The following is an 18,791-nucleotide window of genomic DNA, read 5'->3' on the forward strand; positions in this document are numbered from 1 at the left end:
AGAATGAGATAGAGCATGAGAGGGGGGAGGGTCAGAGGGAGAAGCAGACTCCCCGCTGAGCAGGGAGCCCGACACGGGACTCGATCCCGGGACTCCAGGATCATGACCTGAGCTGAAGGCAGTCGCTTAACCAACTGAGCCACCCAGGCACCCGAAAATTGTGCATTCTTAAGTTTATAGCTCACTGAGGTTTTGTGAAGGGAATGAGCCCGTCACATCAGCAGCTGGGTCAGTAGATGAAACACTCCCAGACGGTGGGAGGCTCAGATTCTGCATTCGTCCTCTCCCACCCAGGGCCACCACTGTGCTGACTTCCAACAGCACACGTGAGTTTTGCTTATGTTTGACCTTCCTGTAAATGGAATTACACAGTGTATGTGATCTTTCATTAGCAACTTTGTTCAGATATACTTTGCATAGCATATAACGAACCTCTTGAAGTTCACAATTCACTGGCTTTTAGTATATTCATGGACATGTGCCCCAACACCACCTTCAAGTTTAGAACGCTTTTTACCCAGAAAATAAACCGCGTGCCCCTTAGCCATCCCCCTCCCGCCCCTCCCTCCCCCACTCCAGCAGCACACCACCACTGATGTGCTGTCTGTCTCTGCAGATTTCCCTGTTCTGGAAACTTCGTATGAAGGTAATTATAGGAGATGTGGTCTTTGTGTGTCCGTCTGCTTTTACTTAGCATGGTGTTTTCCAGGTTTATCCACGTGGAGCATGCATTTCCTTTCTTTTCCTGAATGATGTTCAGTCGCATGGCTGTACACATCTTATTTATCCAGTGCTCAGGTGGTAAGCTTTTGGGTTGTATGCACTTTTTGGCTATACAGATATATCTACTACCAACATTTGTGTAGGGATGTTTTGTGTGCACATACATTTTCACTCTCTTGGGTGTACACCTAACAGTGGGATTGCTGGATCGTGTGGTAACTCCATCATGTGGAGGACCTCAGACTGCCTTCCAAAGCCGCCACACCCTTTCGCCTTCCTGCCTTCAGAGGGCGGGGGTCCTGATTTCCCCACATCCTTGTCCACACTTACCTCCTTGTTCTGATGTGCAGTTTTCTGGTGGCTAACGATGTTGAGCATCTTTCCATGTGCCTGGCGGCCACCTGTATATCTTCTTTGGTGAAAAATCTATATCCTTTGCCCATTTTTAAACTTATTTGTCTGCTTTTGAGGTGAAAGAGCTCTGTATACATTTTGGAAACAAGTTCTTTATCTGATGTATGATTTGCAAATTTCTGCCTCATTCTGTGGGTTATCTTTTCACTTTCTTGATGTGTCCTTTGAAGCATAAGAGTTCTTATTTTGATGACGTCCAGTTTATCTATTTTTTCTTTCATTGTTTGTGCTTTTGGTGTCACATTTAAGAAAACATTGCCTAGTCAAGGCTGTGAAGATTTATACTATGTTTTCTTTTAAGAGTTTTATATATTTTTTGCTTTTGCCTTTGGTCTTAGATCCATTTTGAGTTAATTTTTATATGTTATATAGGATCCAACCTTATTCCTGTGCATGTGGAGATCCATTGTCCCCATTTATTGAAATGACTTTTTTTCTCACTGAATTATCTTAGTAACTTTGTTGAAAATCAGTTGGCCATAAACATATGGGTTTGTTTCTGGACTCTCAGTTTTATTCTGTTGCCCTATAAGTCTGTGTAATGCCAGCTTCATACTGTTTTGAGTACTTCATAGGACTTTGTAGTAAGTTTAAAATTGGATATGTGAGGGGTGCCTGGGTGGCTCAGTCAGTTGAGTGTTTCACTCTTGATTTTGGCTCAGGTCACAAACTCAGGGTCGTGAGATCGAGCCCCACATTGGGCTCCACACTCAGCACGGAATCTGCTTAAGTTTCTCTCACTCTGCCCCACTTGTGCTCTCTCTGTCTCTTTCTCTCTAAAATAAATAAATAAATGTTTAGGGGAAAAAGTTGGATATGTGAGTCCTTCAACTTTGTTCAGTTTCAAGATTGTTTTGGCTACTCAGAGTCATGTGGAATTTGATATGAATTTTAAGATCAGTTAATCAGTTTTTGCAAAGAAGTCATCTGAGATTTTGACAGTGATGCCATTTAAAATGTAGATCAATTTCCATCTTATAAATATTAGGTCTTCTGATCTGTGAACATGAGATGACTTTCTCTTGATCTAGATTTTTGCCTCCTTTCAACAATGTCTTACAGTTTTCAGAGTATAAGTTTTGCACTTTTGTTAATTTTATTCCTAAGTGTTTTATTCTTTTAGATGCTATTATAAATAGCGTTTTCTTAATTTTATTTTCCTTTGTTTATTACAAGTGTATGCAAATACAGTGGATTTTTGTAGATTTATCTCGTATCCTGCAACTTATATAGAAGTCATATTACCTACTTACAGAGATAGTTTTACTCCTTCCTTTCCAATGTGTATATCTGATATATATTTTTTTTTCTTAATTGTCCTGGCTAGAACCTCCAGCATAATGTTGAATAGAAGTGGTGTCTTGTTCTTGATCTTAGGGGGAAAGCACTGTCTTCTAAATATGAGTTTGCTGTGTGTTCTTCGTAACTGCCCTTTATCAGGTTGAGGGAATTAGATACTTTGTCTAGTTTGTTGAGTGTTTTTGACATGAAGAATGTTGAATTTTGGCAAATGTCCATTGAGATGATCATGTGTTTTTTGGTCCTTTATTCTGTTGATATGGTATGTTAACATTATTTGATTCTGAATGTTAAACCAAGCTTGCATTCTGAGGATAAATCTAGAATGTTTTTTATTTTCCTTTTTCCACTTAACATATATCTATGATGTATTAATTGTAGACTGTTGTCATTGCTGTATAGTATTCTGTTATGTGATTTTTATCACCATTCATTCTCTTGTTGGACATTTAGTTAGTTTACGGGTTTTGCCTATTATGGGTAGTATTGCTTTGAACTTTGTTTTGTTAGTCCAATGGTGATCATATGTTTGTATTTCTTTGGATATATTCCTGGAATATATCCAAACCAGTTCCTAGGTTTGCCTGTGTTCAGGTTGAATAGAAATTTCCAGTTTTCCAAAGTGGTTTTCCTGGTGTATACTTCTCTCAGCGGTGTTTGCTAATTTCTGCTGCTCCATATTTTAGCCAACTCAGTATCTTCTGGGCTTTTCATTTCAGGCATCCTGGGGAGCTTTAGTAGTATTTTATTGTAGTTTTAATTTGCATTTGCATTCTTTGATGACTAAGGAAGCTTATTACCTTTATATATGTCTTTTGGTTGTTTGACTCACTTTCAAGATGCTTATTCAAATGTTTTACCCATTTTTCTAATGAGTTGTCTCCCTTAGATTTTTTAGAACAATTATGTAGTAATAGTTTTTAGAGTCTGTAAATCCACCTTTGATTTCAATTATTTTTTCCACTGTGATTTTCATTTCCTAAGTGATATATTTTTATTCTGTTATTCTCAATTTTAGTATAATTATCATTTTTGTATGCCAGCATTATTATTTATGTTATTTAATAAGTGTTTTCTTACTCCAAGGTTCTAATATGACCTCCTAGGTTTTCTTCTAACATATTTTTTCTTTTTTCATTTATATTTCTTTTCATTCTGGAGTTGATTTGATAACTGATATGTCAATTTACTCTGAAGAGTCATGCTTTCAAATTAGAAGCATTATTTTAACTAGCACAGGAACTCTCTGGTAATTGTGCTTCCATATTCTCTGTCATGACACTGGTAGACACACTATATATTTGATTTCTGCAATATTTTCTCAGTTTTATGAATCAGGAAATTAATCATGAAGATTAAGCAAATTGCCTTGAATCTCAGTGTTGGATCTAGCATTTGCTTTTACTTTCTTTCTTTTCTTTTTTTTTTAAAGATTCTACTTATTTGAGAGAGCGAGAAAGAGACCATGAGAGACAGCATGACGGGAGGAGAGGGAGCCCGATGTGGCCTTGGTCCCAGGACCCTGGGATCGTGACCTGAGCCACCCAGGCACCCCTTGCTTTTACTTTCTTACAAACTAATAAAGTAGTGGTTAGTGTGTCACAGATCTAGCAGAAGACGTGGTGCTACTGGACCAGCGGACAGCGACTTCATCACTTACACATGAAGTAATAAGTAATTTTGCACATGCAGAGTGTCACCTGAGGAACAGAGCTTGGGGAACTCCCATTTTTATCTCAAGCAGCAAGGAGTGTGTTCTCGGTCCGGGGCGGGTATGTTACCTTAACACTCAAGATGGCTCTGTTGTGTCACAATGCCGAGGAGTGGCCCGGAGAGAGAGTAGCAAGTGCCTTGCATTCTGGGGTCACTCAGGACCTACGGTGGGTCACCTCTTTCAATACAGCTTTCCCTGATTCTGTAATTCTTTTATCTTTTTTTTTTTTTAAAGATTTTATTTATTTGTTAGAAAGTGAGTATGAGCAAGAGGGGGGATGGAGAGGGGCAAAGGGAGAGGGATAAGCAGACCCCCTGCTAAGCAGGGAGCCAGATTCAGGAGCTCGATCCCAGGACCCTGGGACCATGACCTGAGCCAAAGGTAGACGCTTCACCAACTGAGCCACCCAAGTGCCCCCCCCCTTGATTCTGTAATTCTTGTTTCTACTACACCAGGCCAAATAATAAATATTTTTTGTGTATTTAACCTCCACTTTTGATAAGAATATATTAAAGATGTGTTTGTAAACATGCTGGTGACATAATTAGCAATCCGGGCTATATCTTGGCAAGTCTGGCTGTTCAGAGAGAGAAACAAAGTGGCCAGACTAGATGGAGGATAGTCTCAAACTCTTACTAAGTTCAACACTTTTCCTTTTCTTTGCTAAATATGTATTTTGCTGCGTTCTTTTAGTATGCTGGAAAGAAATGTGTAGCTAATGTAACTTTCCTGTCACATGATTAAATACGAATGTAATGCCCACTTTTAACATAAAAGTGAAATAAAAGGAAAAGATTTTATAATAAAATAATACATATTTTAATAAGTATGCTTAGCTATGACCACAGTCAATGACTTAATGAAAAAAGCAGGTGCTCGTATATGATTAAAATGAATGTGTTTCTTTTATATTCAAGTAAATGTTAATGACACATTTTATTTATAGTTGACATTTAAAGGGAAGGGCTACATAGGTCTACCTTTGTACGTTTAGAGAATCACTATAAATGCAGGTGTTTTGGCAGGTCTAATACCATGTAAACGTTTTGTTCTCCATGAAATGACTTTCCAAAATAGTAGAAAAAAATCCAGAAAAACTCAAAACCCCCCAAAACAACAAAAAACCAAACCAGGAAACTCTTTGTAAAGCTTCAAACAGAACAAAGTATTGTCCTCCTTATATGTATATGAGCCTGCTTCAGAACAGATTAAGCATTTTTTTTCCTTAATGGCAGCTAACTTTTAGCTCAGATACTTATACACAAGGTTGGCTGACTTTCCTGAGCATCTGGCCAAACAATTCTGAATTACGTATGAGGCAGGAGCATTCTGTGTTATGCGGGAATGTCCTGGGCATCACTGGAAACCTGATGTCTCTGGTCCAGCTCTTTAAGTGCTGGTAATAACCCCAGTCATTGTGAACAGATTTGCTGGACTCCCCACAGTCTGTCTCCCACTGAGGACCCTAGTCCCGGGACGCTGATCTTGCACATGTTAAATGCCAACCACACAAGGGGGACAGTCCCCAGATGGGGCAAAATGCCATGGACATTCTTGGGAATCTCTGAAGTAACTTGTGCCAAGCACACAGCCCTCTCTCCTGTTTGTTGCTCTCAGGATGAGTTCCCTTTGCCTGGCCCAGCCTTCTTTCTGAGTGGCTTCTCAGGAAGCTAGTTAGAATTAGGCTTTGAATAGAGGCAGATTCACAGCATCACCCATTCTGTTGTTAATAAGGTCTCCTGCTAGTGATAAATAATAAAAGAACTTGGAATGGTAGAAATTTGTTTTGCTCTTTAATTGGTGTTAGGCTCTCATTAGGGGCTGACATAAGGTGTTTGGTTCATAGACATTTTTGCACTCACAGTAGCATTCAGTTTCATTTAAAATTATTAAATTTGGTGCAGATATAAAAACATTTCTAAAGGATGAATGAAGTATGAAAAATAACGGTATGATAACCCAGTTTAAGAGAAAATTGGGGCTTCGTGATTTCATTTGAAGTTCCCTCTGGAGCTTGGTCCTTTGAGCCCCATAGAGGTAATCTTTTGCCTTTAAAAAAAAACCTAAAAAATAGTTTCACTGAACGTATTCCTATTCGCCAAATAAAATACTGCTTAGTTTTATAAGTATTTGAACCTTATATTGACAGAGCTGTGAGGTATATTTTCCTCTCTCCTTTCCTCATGTAGTTCAGCTGAGGTCTGTTAGACATTTCAGTTGTATGAACGGAACCCAATTTATTTCTCCATGTCCTCTACCGGGGCCTGTCTTATCACTCCCACTGCGATTCTGCCTGTGCTCTCCTGGTGCACTTGAGTGCGGATTTCTCTGTGCCTCTGTCGTGCAGAAGACCCATTCTCAGTATTATGAGGTGATGCTAACTTGTTTTCACAGCACCATTTTGCAGTCCCAAGGCCCTCTATAAGGGGCTGGGTTCCCCTCAGTCCTTGGCGACACTTGATGAGGTCAGATTTAAATATTCTTGCTAATCTTTTGTCTCTGAAGCGATACCTCATTTGATTTTTATTTTTCTGCTTTTTAAATTTTATTTATTTTTTATTTTATTATGTTAATCACCATACATTACATCATTAGTTTTTGACACAGTGTTCCATAGTGTTATACGCAAACAATGAATCACGGAACACTATTTTTCTGCTTTCTAATGAGATCGGATGTTTTGTGTGTGTTGGCTGTACGTGATTCCTATGGAGGTTGGTGCTTATTGAAAATTTCTCTACCTGATTGTCTTTGTATTGTTGACTTTGAGGAATTCATAATATTTTGGATGCAACCCTTGTATCCTTTCCCTGTGATACAAATCTGTTTTCCCAGCTGGTGATGCTGTTCTGCATTCCTTATAGTCTGCTTGAATGAACAGAAATTCCCGAGTTTAGTCAAGCCCGTCGGTTGGTCTTGTTCTTCATGGTTGTGGTTATATGTGTGAGCCCTGCCGGCGAGGCGGGTGGCTCCTGGTTGGGGTGACTGAGCAGGTTCAGTGAAGGGGCCACAGGCACACTTTGGGGCAGGCTTTAAGGAAACCATTGTCCATTACTCACTCTGAGTGGGAGAGAGAGGGGCAGGCATCTGAGGGGAGCTGTACGTAGCAGCCATGGTGGTCAGTAACATTTTGAACAATTCAGAACCTGTTTGGAACCTAGATATTGCCAACCCTCTGCCCACCGGGAGGGCACAGGGTCATGGAACCCCAACCGCAGCGTCTCTCTGCATTTGATCCTGCTCAGCTGGACAGGTTTGCTGGACGGAGCGGAAGGCGGTGTGTGCGTGGAGCCTTCAAAGTTCAGCTGCAGGGTGGGGGCACGGGTGGGGGTGCGTGGGCCTCACAGAGAGCAGCCACACATCTGTCCTGTTGTCTTCATAAGCTTTACGGTTTTGCCTTTAACCTTTTAACTACCCGGAATCTAATGCTTAACCTTTTTGTTCATTTTTCTTATTTTAGGGGAAAGAAGGGGTGCCAATGGGCACATTCGTGTGATTTCTCATCATTGTAAAATATTGCTTTGAAAGTTCCTTTCTGTTCCTAATTTGCTAAGTACTTTGAAGAATCATGAGTGGATGTTAAATGCTTACAGGTGCTTCTTATCCATCTGTTGGGTTTATTGCTCAGGCGACTCTTGACCAGTGTGGCTGCTGAGGCGCCAGCCCTCCCCGCGGTCAGAAATTCACAAAGAACTTCCGACTCCCCCAAAACTTAACTGCTAATAGGGAATTGTTGACCAGAAGCCTTACTGATCCCATCAACAGTTGATTAACATGTATTTTGTATATTATGTGTATCATGTACTGCATTCTTACAATAAAGTAAGCTAGAGAAAATCAAACGTCATTAAGAAAACCATGGAGAAAATACATTTACAGTAAAGCACCTTATTTATTGGAAAAATCCATGTGTAAGTGGACCCACCCAGTTCCCACCTGTGTTGTTCCCACGTCAGCATAGACATTTTCACAAAGTTTATTCTTCAATTCATGAGCATGGAAAGTTTTTCCATCTCTTTGTGTCTTCCTCAATTTCTTTCATCAGTGTTCTCTAGTTTCTAGAATATAGATCCTTTACCGCTTTGGTTAGGTTTATTCCTAGGTATCTTATGGGTTTTGATGTAATTGTAAATGGGATCAATTCCTTAATTTCTCCTTCTTCTGTCTCATTGTTAGTGTGTAGAGATGCGACTGATTTCTGTGCATTGATTTTGTATCCTGCCACGTTACTGAATTGCTGGATGAGTTCTAGTAATTTTGGGGGGGAGTCTTTTGGGTTTTCTACATAGAGTATCATGTCATCTGCAAAGAGTGAGAGTTTGACTTCTTTGCTGATTCAGATGCCTTTTATTGATTTTTGTTGTCTGATTGCTGAGGCTGGGACTTCTAATGCTATGTTGAATAATAGTGGCAAGAGGGGGCATCCCTGTCATGTTCCTGACCTTAAGGGAAAAGCTCTCAGTTTTTCCCCATTGAGGATGATATTGACTGTGGGCTTTTCATAAATGGTTTTTATGATATTGAGTAATGTTCCCTCTATCCCTATATTTTGAAGAGTTTTAATCAGGAAAGGATGCTGTATTTTGTCAAATGCTTTTTCTGTATCAATGGAGAGGATCATATGGCTCTTGTCTTTTATTAATGTGCTTTATCACACTGATTGACTTGTGAATGTTGAACCACCCTTGCATCCCAGGAATAAATCCCACCTGGTCGTGGTGAATCATCTTTTTAATGTATTATTGGATCCTCTTGGCTAGTACCTTGGTGAGAATTTTGGCATCCATGTTCATCAGGGATATTGGTCTATAATTCTCCTTTTTGGTGGGTTCTTTTTCTAGTTTTGGGATCAAGGTAATGCTGGCCTCATAGAACAAATTTGAAAGTTTTCCTTCTGTTTCTATTTTTTGAAACAGCTTCAGAAGAACAGGTATTAATTCTCCTTTAAATGTTTGGTAGAATTCCCCTGGTAAGCCATCTGGCCCTGGACTCTTGTTTGTTGGGAGATTTTTGATTACTGCTTCAATTTCCTTACTTGTTATAGGTCTGTTCAGGTTTTCTATTTTTTCCTGGTTCAGTTTTGGTAGTTTACATGTCTCTAGGAATTTATCCATTTCTTCCAGATTGCCATATTGTTGGCATATAGTTGCTCATAATATGTTCTTAAAATTCATTTTATTTCCTTGGTGTTGATTGTGATCTCACGTCTTTCATTCATGATTTTATTAATTTGGGTCCTTTCTCTTTTCTTTAATAAGTCTGGCCAGGGGTTTATCGATCTTACTAATTCTTTCAAAGAACCAACTTCTAGTTTCATTGATCTGTTCTACTGTTCTTTCTATTTCATTGATTTCTGCTCTAATCTTTATTATTTCTCTTCTCCTGCTTGGTTTAGGCTCTATTTGCTGTTCTCTCTCTAGCTCCTTTATAAATTAGCTTGTGTATTTGAGATTCTAGTTTCTTAAGAAAGGCTTATGTTGCTATGTACTTTCCTCTTAGGACCGCCTTTGCTGCATCCCAAAAGTTTTGAAAAGTTGTGTTTTCATTTTCATTGTTTCCATGAATTTTTTAAATTTCTCTTTAATTTTCTGGTTGATCGCTTCTCGGCCTTTTGGCTAAGATCAAGTGTAGTATCTGTTCTTATCAGTTTAATTTTCTGGTTGACCCATTCATTCTTTGGTAGGATGCTCTTTAACCTCCTAGTATTTGAGTTCCTTCCAAATTTTCTCTTGTTATTGAGATCACGTTTCAAAGCATTGTGGTCTGAAAATATGTGGGAAATAATCCCAATCATTTGGTACCAGTTGAGACCTGATTCATGACCCAGTATGTGATCTATTCTGGAGAATGTTCCATGTGCACTCGAAAAGAATGTGTATTCTGTTGCTTTAGGATGGAATGCTTTGTATATATCTGTGATGTCCATCTGGTCCAGTGTGTCATTCAAAGCCCTTGTTTCCTTGTTGAGCTTCTGCTTAGATGATCTGTCCATTTCTCTGAGGGGGATGTTAAAGTCCCCTACTATTATTGTATTTTTATCAATGTGTTTCTTTAATTTTGTTATTAATTGGTTTGTATAATAGGCTACTACCATATTAGGGGCATAAATATTTATAATTATTAGATCTTCTTGTTGGATATACCCTTTAACTATGATATAGTGTCCCTCTTCATCCCTTACTACAGTCTTTGGTTTAAAATCTAATCTGTCTGATATTAGGATTGTGACCCCAGCTTTCCTTTGATGTCCATTAGCATGATAGATCGTTTTCCACCCCCTCACTTTCAGTCTCGAGGTGTCTCTGGGTCTAAAATGAGTCTCTTGTAGGCAGCATATGGATGGGTCTTGTTTTTTATTCAATCTGATACTCTGTGTCTTTTGATTGGAGCATTTAGCCCATTTACATTCAGAGTAATTATTGAAAGATATGAATTTAGTGCCATTGTATTACCTGTAAAGTCCATGTTTCTGTATATTGTCTCTGTTCCTTTCTGGTCTGTGTTACTTTTGGGCTCTCTCTTTGCTTACAGGATCCCCTTTAATATTTATTGCAAGGTTGGTTTAGTGAACACAAATTCTTTTAGTTTGTGTTTGTCCTGGAAGCTCTTTATCTCTCCTTCATTCTCAATGACAGCCTTGCTGGGAAAAGTATTCTTGGCTGCATATTTTTCCCATTTAGCACATTGAATATATCATGCCAGTCCTTTCTGGCCTGCCAGGTTTCTGCGGATAGGTCTGCTGCTGATCTAATGTTCCTACCATTCTAGTTTAAGGTCATCTTGTCTCGAGCTGCTTTTGGGATTTTCTCTTTATCTCTGAAATTTGCAAGCTTCACTATTATATATTGGGATATTCATCTATTTTTCTTGATTTTGAAGGGGTTCTCTGTGCCTCCAACTTGAATGCCTGTTTCTTTCCCCAGATTAGGGGAAGTTCTCAGCTATAAATTACTCAAATATACCTTCTGACCCTTACTCATTCCTCTCTTTCTCTCTCTCTCTCCTCTTCTTCTGGGATCCCAATTATTCTAATATTGTTTCACTTTATGGTATTGCTGATCTCTCAAATCTTCCCCTCATGGTCCAGTAATTGTTTTTCTCTCTTTTGCTCAGTTTCTTTGTTCTCCATAATGTTATCTTCTGTATCACTTATTCTCTCTTCTGCCTCATTTATCCTAGCAATAAGAGCCTCCATTGTTGATTGCATCTCAGCAATACCCTTTTTGATTTTAACCTGATTAGATCTTAGTTCTTTTATTTCTCCAGAAAGGTATTCTCCAGTGTCTTCTATGTTTTTATCAAGCCCAGCTAGTTTCTTTGTAATCATCGTTCTGAATTCTAGCTCTGACATTTTACCAGTATCCATATTTATTAAGTCTCTGGCAGTGAGTACTGCCTCTTGTTCTTTTTTTCTGGGAATTTTTCCCTTCTGGCCATTTTGTCCAGAGAAGAATAGATGAACGTGAGAACAAAATAGAAATAAAAAAATAAAAAATAAAAATCTCAACCACAACCCCAGTGAAATATACACTAGGGAAATCAGAAGAGATCAGAAACCAAAAAAGGAAAAAAATAGGGAATATAATCAAAGAGGTAGACAGAATGTGGTGATACACTTGGTCCTGGGTGTATTATGGTCTGTTTGTTAGAAGACACTTGATCCCAAAATTGTAAATAAAGAAAAATTTATACATATAGAAAAATAAAATTGAATACAGTGCAAGGAAGCCAAAAATGAGGAATATGTAAAATGTAAATGTAGAAATGAAAATTGAAAAAAAAGACTTAAAAAGATTTGATAAAATAAGCTAGTTGAAAAGGGAATAAAGAAAGAAAATGAAAAAGAAAATTTTGAACTGAAAGACTGAAGATTCATGAGGAAAAACCTTGTAGTCTATATACTGTTTTTCCCTAGAGTAGGAGTTTTTCAGTTCTGTGTGATCCATAAACGTGGTGTTCGCCTGATGTTCTCACTGGTCTTCTGGGGGAGGGGCATGTTGTGCTGATTGGCAGGTGTCTTTGCTCAGGTGGGCTTGCACCGTTCCTTGCAGGGGGCTGGCCTCAGTGTAAGCTGCTTCTGGTTGCTCTGTGTGGTTTTTGTTCCTTGAAGGCTTTTCATGCAGCTTTAGAGGATGAAAAACTAACAAAAATGGTAGCGCCCCGATCTCCAGCCCTGGAGCTGAGCTATCGTGGTCCCCCACCCCCTTCGGTGCACCCTCAGGAAAAAGCAGTCAGTCACTTGTGTGTGTGTGGAAGTCTGTGGACTCCTGGGGTGCACACCAGCACCATCCTCCCAGGGGAGGGAGGGAGTGGTGGTCTCACCGCCTCACTCCTGCTCTCTGCGCCCCCTGCTCTGGGAGTGGTTGCCTGATCCTGCGTGCACCTGCACTGCTCCCCCGGGGAAGGAGAAGGGACTCAGCAGTTCTGTCTTTGCTGGGCCGCTGCTTGGAGAGCACCTGCCCAGTCCTGCCGTGGTTCGAAGTTTACAGCAACACCCAGCGGCAAGCCGGCTTCCCCGCTTGGATGCCTGGGAACTCTGCCGTACCCAGGCACCCCTGTTCTTTCTGTGACCCTGGGGATCCTGAGACCAGGCTGTCCCAGCTTGGATTCCGCCCCGCTTTGCCACCTGAGGGCCTCTCAGGCAGGCACGTCCCTCACTGGAGCAGACCTCTAAAGTTCTGATTTTGTGCTCTGCTGCTCTATTACTTGCTGGTAGCTGACTTACGGAGGCTCCCTTTCCCTGAGGTTTATCTGCCGATATATCCCTTCAGATTCACTTCTCTGCACCTCCTACCTTGCAAAAAGTGGTTGATTTTCTGTTTGTAGAACCCTAGCAATTCTCTTAGATCTCAGGTTGAATTCACAGGCATTCAGAATGATTTGATGGATATCTAGCTGAATTCAAGGGTCCCCTATCCCTCTGCCACCTTCCCTCTCCTCCTGGAATTCTTTTACCTTAGATATTTGGTAAAACTTTTGATTGAAACCACGTGGGCCTGGAGTTTTCTTTGTGGGTAGGTTTAAAACCACTGACAGTAACTATAATGATTTTAGGAATATTCAGGGTTTCTGTTTCTTCTTGAGACACTTCAGGGAAATTGCGTTTATCTAAACTTATCCGTTATCACCTTTGTTTTCAAGTTTGTTGATAGAATTTTATTGTCTCTTATGATGTTTGATCTTTCTGGTATTTTTAGTTGTGTTCTCCTTTTCTTTGATATTGGCTTTTAGTGTCTTTATTTTTTAATAATTAAGAACAATTCTAACAACAGCTTAATTGAGATATAATTTATAGACTCTTTCTTTTATTCTATATAATTCTGGCTGGAATTTCTCATGAACTAGTCTTGCTGTTGTTGGATCATCTCTGTTGTGCACTTTTTTTCCGTTTAATTTCTGTTACTTTCTCTTCTGCCTTTCACTTTGTAGCTATCTTTTGTTGTTGGTTGCTTAGCTTGCTTGTTTATGCTGCTTTTACTACTTAATGTTGCTTTGGATGTGTTCCAGTATTCTTCAATTCTGAGTGTTTTGCCCCCTTGAGTCACCCACCTGCTAGTCTGTTTTCTGTCCTGTGTTTGCTTTCTCCAGAATGCTATGCACATGCAGTTACATAGTATGTTGCATTCTGATCCTGGCATCTTTCACTTTGCGGAGTGCCTCTGAGATTCACCCCCACTGCTGTGTGCACCACTGTTCCTTTAAAGAAAACTGCTGAGTAGTATTCCATCCTATGAATGTACTCACATCTCTGTCAGTTCTGTTGTAGAAGGCCATGTGAGCTGTTCCCAGCTTTGAGCAACTATGAATAAAGCTGCTTCAGGCTCTCCTGTGAACGTGGGTCTTCATTTCACACGGGTATTTCATTCGGTGGAAGGATGGGGATGGCCAAACGGGAAGAGTGTGTGTGGCTTCCTAAGACTTGTCAAACTGCCTTCCTATGCACCTGCGTGTCTGCCTAGCCCCCAGCAGGTCGAGCAGGTACTTGTGGCTTGCATCCCTGCCTGTTCTTCGTGGCTGCGTCGGTGTGTACTATGTGTGGTTTTGTGTGTGTATTTCTCCTGGCTTTTCTCATGGTGTCTCTCTTCAGCTTTTTCCCTAACTTCCCCAATAAGTGAAGACATTGAGCCACTTTTCACATGTTTACTCTCCATCTTTATTCTTTGATGAAGCGTCTTCAAATATTTTAGACAAATGGGCCGTTTGTATGTTAATGTTTCCGTGTGTATTCTGGGTACACGTCTTTTGTCAGGCCTGTGATTTGCAGATCTGTTCTCCCTGGTGTAAATTGTCTGTTTTGTTCTGAACAGTGTCTTTCGAATGACAGAATATTTTAATTTTAATAATGTGCAGTCTATCATTTTTCTCTTTTATGGATTGTGTTTTTGGGGTTGTTTTAAGAACTCTGCCTGCCCTAAGGCCACAATGACTGTGTCCTGTGATCTCTTCGACAAGTTTTATAGTTTTAAAATTTACATTTAATTCTCTTAACTATTTTTTACTATTTTTGATTATTTTTTTGGTAAGATGTGAGATGTGTTGAGGCTTTTTTATTTGTTGCATATCAGTCACTTTTTTATCTTTTAAAAATATTTTTCAGCATATCAGTGTATTTCAAAATACTTTCACAGTTATTTTATTCTAAATGTATGTTTGCAGTATGGATGTAATTACAGTGTCTAGCTGGTCTGAATCTTGTGAAGAGAAAATTTATGAATTCTTCATGGGTTCTTTCATGTTGCAGGGAGTTTTCAGGGGGACTACTTACTCAATTTTTATTTTCTTTATGGTTCAACTAATTTTGTGCATTTATTAAATAATTTTTATTTTTGCATTGCATAGGCTGCCTTTCCTTATGTGTTTGGAGATTGTATGTATGGTTAATTACTGCATAATGTGTTTTACCAGGAAGTTTGTGAACATTGAAATAGCAATTAAAGAAGTTCGGGCACTAACAAACGTTTAAGGTCAGACTTCCTTCTCCTAAACTGAACCTACTGATGAACACAGAAAAAATACCACAGTGATTATAAAACTGGTAAAAACCTTTATATTTTAAGTTACTGTAAAACATACTTTCAATTAAACATTTTAAGAAAATTCTGCTTCCTCTTATGTATTCTAGGTTTATAGCTTGTTGTAATCTTGGAACATATGCCCCTAAAACCTTTACAATGTTCACCATTTTTCCAGACCCTGAAGGGAGGCATCTTGTCTCCCACGAGTCTCCATGGCAGGTATTGGGATGTTGGTTTTGGGTACGTGGGGACTGCTGCCATTGATCAGAACAGTTCAGGAACGACCATTGCTATCCAGCTGAGTGAGTCCCTTTTATAAAATCAAGTGATTCTCTTTTGTGTCACTGGACCCTAATGCCTCTATTTTTTATGTGGTTTTAGATCTTTTGAAGACTTGGTTTTATTTCCAGGAATATGGTATTTTTTTAAAGGTTTGGAATCCTGTGTTTCTTATGACCTATTGACCTGGTCTGTTATTATTACTAAATATGTATGTTCCTTTAAAAACTTCCATTACAGGGCACCTGGGTGGCTCAGCGGGTACTCTGCTTGAGATTCTCTCTCTCCTTCTCTCTCCCCCTCTACCCCTGTGCACACTTGCTCTCTCTCTCTAAAATAAATAAATGAATCTTAAAAAAAAACCTTTCATTATAAGTAGGAGGACTGTTTGGAGGTTTCATCTCCTAGGAGACAGGGACTGGGTCTGTGTGCTTAGCTCCTAGGAGATCTGGCTAATTTGTCATTTTGGAATAAACCTTTTGTGACAACTGGTCCCCATTAAATCATCAGACCCTGTCTGGTGAATTGTATGTGACCCCTCCTGGCTGATCCTTTCTGTTCTTATACTGTCTCTGCTTTTGCAGGATCTGCTTGTCTTAAACTTTTATTCCTTTTCCGCTTTCAAAGATAGACTGAAGAATGAAGAATGTAATTGTACCTTAGGAACAGACTAATGCTGCAGAAGAAACACAGTATCATCACACACGTATTTGTTTCTTTGTATTAAAACCAAAAGTGGATATTTAGTTACATTTATCTTGGTATTCAGTTGTATTCTTCTTAAAACACTATCTTAATTCTTTGTACCTGGATTTCATGATCAAGTCAAGCTTTTATATAGACTTACCTTGTTCTACTTACATCATCATCATCACCATTATTATTATTTGATTTCCCGAGGGCCGCAGCCTGCCCGCTGAAACCCTGAAACTGTCATTTTAGTTTAATGCCTGGCGTCTTTGAGGTTGATCCTGCATTTTGGGAACAGCAGGATGTTTCCTGTCTATTCTGATGTTTTCTTGTCTCAGGACATGGGGATCTCTGTCCTCCAGGGAGTTGAGTAGAGAATAAAGTCTGAATGCCCGAGGGCAGGGTGGAGGTGGCTCTCCCGCGGACAGGATGCTCCAGTTAGGAGTGAGCAGAGCGGGATCAGTTAGGATGCTCATTTCTCACTAACATTCTGTGTTCTGTCCCTGACTTCTGGTGCGGGGTTTCCTCCACTGTAAACTCTCCCTCTGTGTTTAGTGGAACAGTGGTCCTGCCAGTGAGGAGCCCATGAAAATTCCCAGTGAACAGGTGTGATTTTGCAGCAGGAATGTGGGGCAATCACTCTTGACTGTCACTCTCTAAAGGGGCTTGCTATCGTCTGTCAGTTTGATATTCCTGGAATCGAACTGTCTTATTTCTCCAGTTTGGGTTGGTTTCATGGAAGGAGGTGATGAAGAATTTAGGTCAGCAGTTTCTTTAAACTTTTCATCTGTTGCTAGTAGAAGTCCAAGGTTGCTACTGCCATCCTGAGAGAATCATTTCACGTTTACTTATTTAATTTTATTAACTAAGTTACATTGTTTTTTAGAAAAAAAATCACATTGAACTTTTTACTGTTTCACAGAAAGTTTAAGATAAGTATTTAAGAATATTTTAGGATAGAGCAGCTAATATTTGAACATTTTAGCATTAGCATATGTAAGTATGTAATTGGGTGTGTGCGCATATGAAGTACATTTGTTGTTTTATAACCCAGGTAAATGTTGGCACTTTTATTAAACATAAGTAATGAAATTAGACTCCAACAGAAACCAATATGTGCATCATTGGGCTTTATCTATTTTGTAAATTATTTTACAGCAGCATGAACTTTATTGTGGAACTGTCTGGCCACTGTTACAGTAATACTGAAATACTCCAGCTGGTGCTGTAGGATGGTATGATTTAACAATGAAGAAAACCTGTCTTGGGTAATACTACAGTGAGAGTTAAAAATCTTTTTTTTTTTTTCACTTTAAAGAATTTGGATGTAAGTCAACAAAATTTGTTAACAATATTTTTTCTCATGTATCTTTTACTCTCTTTTCATCCTTGAAATCCCCATGATTTATACCATTAAAACAATTTTTGTGAAGAGAGCATTTACAGAGTCATGTTACTAAATTTGGGGAGGTAAGAACAGATGATGAAAGATGCACTTTCTAGATTCCAGAAGGGGTTTCTCTATCGAAACAACATTTTTTAAAATATCAATTTCTTTGTATCTCTGTGTAGCAGATGTTTGCATTTGAAGGAAGCCTAATGAAAAAGCTTTTAAAATTCTCCTATTCTGTTTGCCCCAAAGGGCTTTTGTTTTTCTTCAGGTATAGGTTTATTTATTTATTTTATATATTTTTTATTTTTATTTTTTAAAGATTTTATTTATTTATTTGAGAGAGAGAGAGAGAGAGAGAGAGCACATGAGAGGGGGAGGGCCAGAGGGAAAAGCAGACTCCCTGCCGAGCAAGGAGCCCAATGAGGGACTCGATCCTGGGACTCCAGGATCATGACCTGAGCCGAAGGCAGTCGCTTAACCAACTGAGCCACCCAGGCACCCCAGGTATAGGTTTATAACTTTATCCCACACTTGGTGTTCAGGACACATTTCTGGGACTTACTATGTTTTACTAACCTTTCTCCTTGCCTTAAAAAAAAAAAAAAATCAGTAGGGTGGAAATTGTCACACAGCAGTGAGTTTCCCCTGCAGGCAAGCGGAAATGCATATATGAAAACTAATCTTGGTGACCCAGCCAAGGTTTTGATTTCAAAGCTGGAGGGAGCCAATCACGGCATGGATTCTAGTGACCTTTCTCCTACTCCCTTAAGGGACTAGTTGAGTTGCATGTATTTATTTATTGTATTTTGCAGCAGCCCAGGACAATTGGTGCTGCCTTGGTGATGAAGAATCTTCCTGCTTTGGATGGGTTCATGATTGCTCTTAGGAAATTGAGTTAGCAGCCCTCCCTTGGTAAAGATCGTATACTCTGAACATATAACCATTGTCCCGCATAATCTTTGCATGTTTGCTTTCATGTCTGTAGCGAATTTGCAGATACTTAGAAGGTTCTTTTCAGAGCACATAAGATTTGTTTGTAAAACACTGGCTACCATCTTATTTTTGTTAATAGTGATGCTCAGAGGAGCTGCTGGTTTTGCTAAGTTTTGTCCGTCGGTACAAATCATCACGATAAGTGGTAGGATAGGCAGTAATTTCTCAAAGGGATGTATGTTTTAACTTTTAAGTAAATTTCAAGGGCCTTGGCTATGTATAGATTTTTTTTTTATTTTTTAAAAGATTTATTTATTTGTCAGCACAAGCA

The 18,791-nt window shown here is 39.2% G+C and overlaps 1 long non-coding RNA gene and 1 other non-coding gene across 2 annotated transcripts in view; both read left to right on the plus strand.

Annotated features, from left to right (window-relative positions):
• Positions 1 to 18,791, plus strand: part of LOC145717604 (uncharacterized) — a 143,587-nt gene that overhangs the window by 17,904 nt on the left and 106,892 nt on the right. The window lies entirely within an intron of this gene.
• On the plus strand, positions 9,746 to 9,939 carry LOC115937049 (U2 spliceosomal RNA). The gene has a single exon (XR_004072387.1). It is a non-coding gene; the product is annotated as a U2 spliceosomal RNA (small nuclear RNA).

This window comes from Leptonychotes weddellii, chromosome 2 (assembly GCF_054177405.1).
Source record: "Leptonychotes weddellii isolate Sample4059 chromosome 2, ASM5417740v2, whole genome shotgun sequence".
Lineage (NCBI taxonomy): Eukaryota > Metazoa > Chordata > Mammalia > Carnivora > Phocidae > Leptonychotes > Leptonychotes weddellii.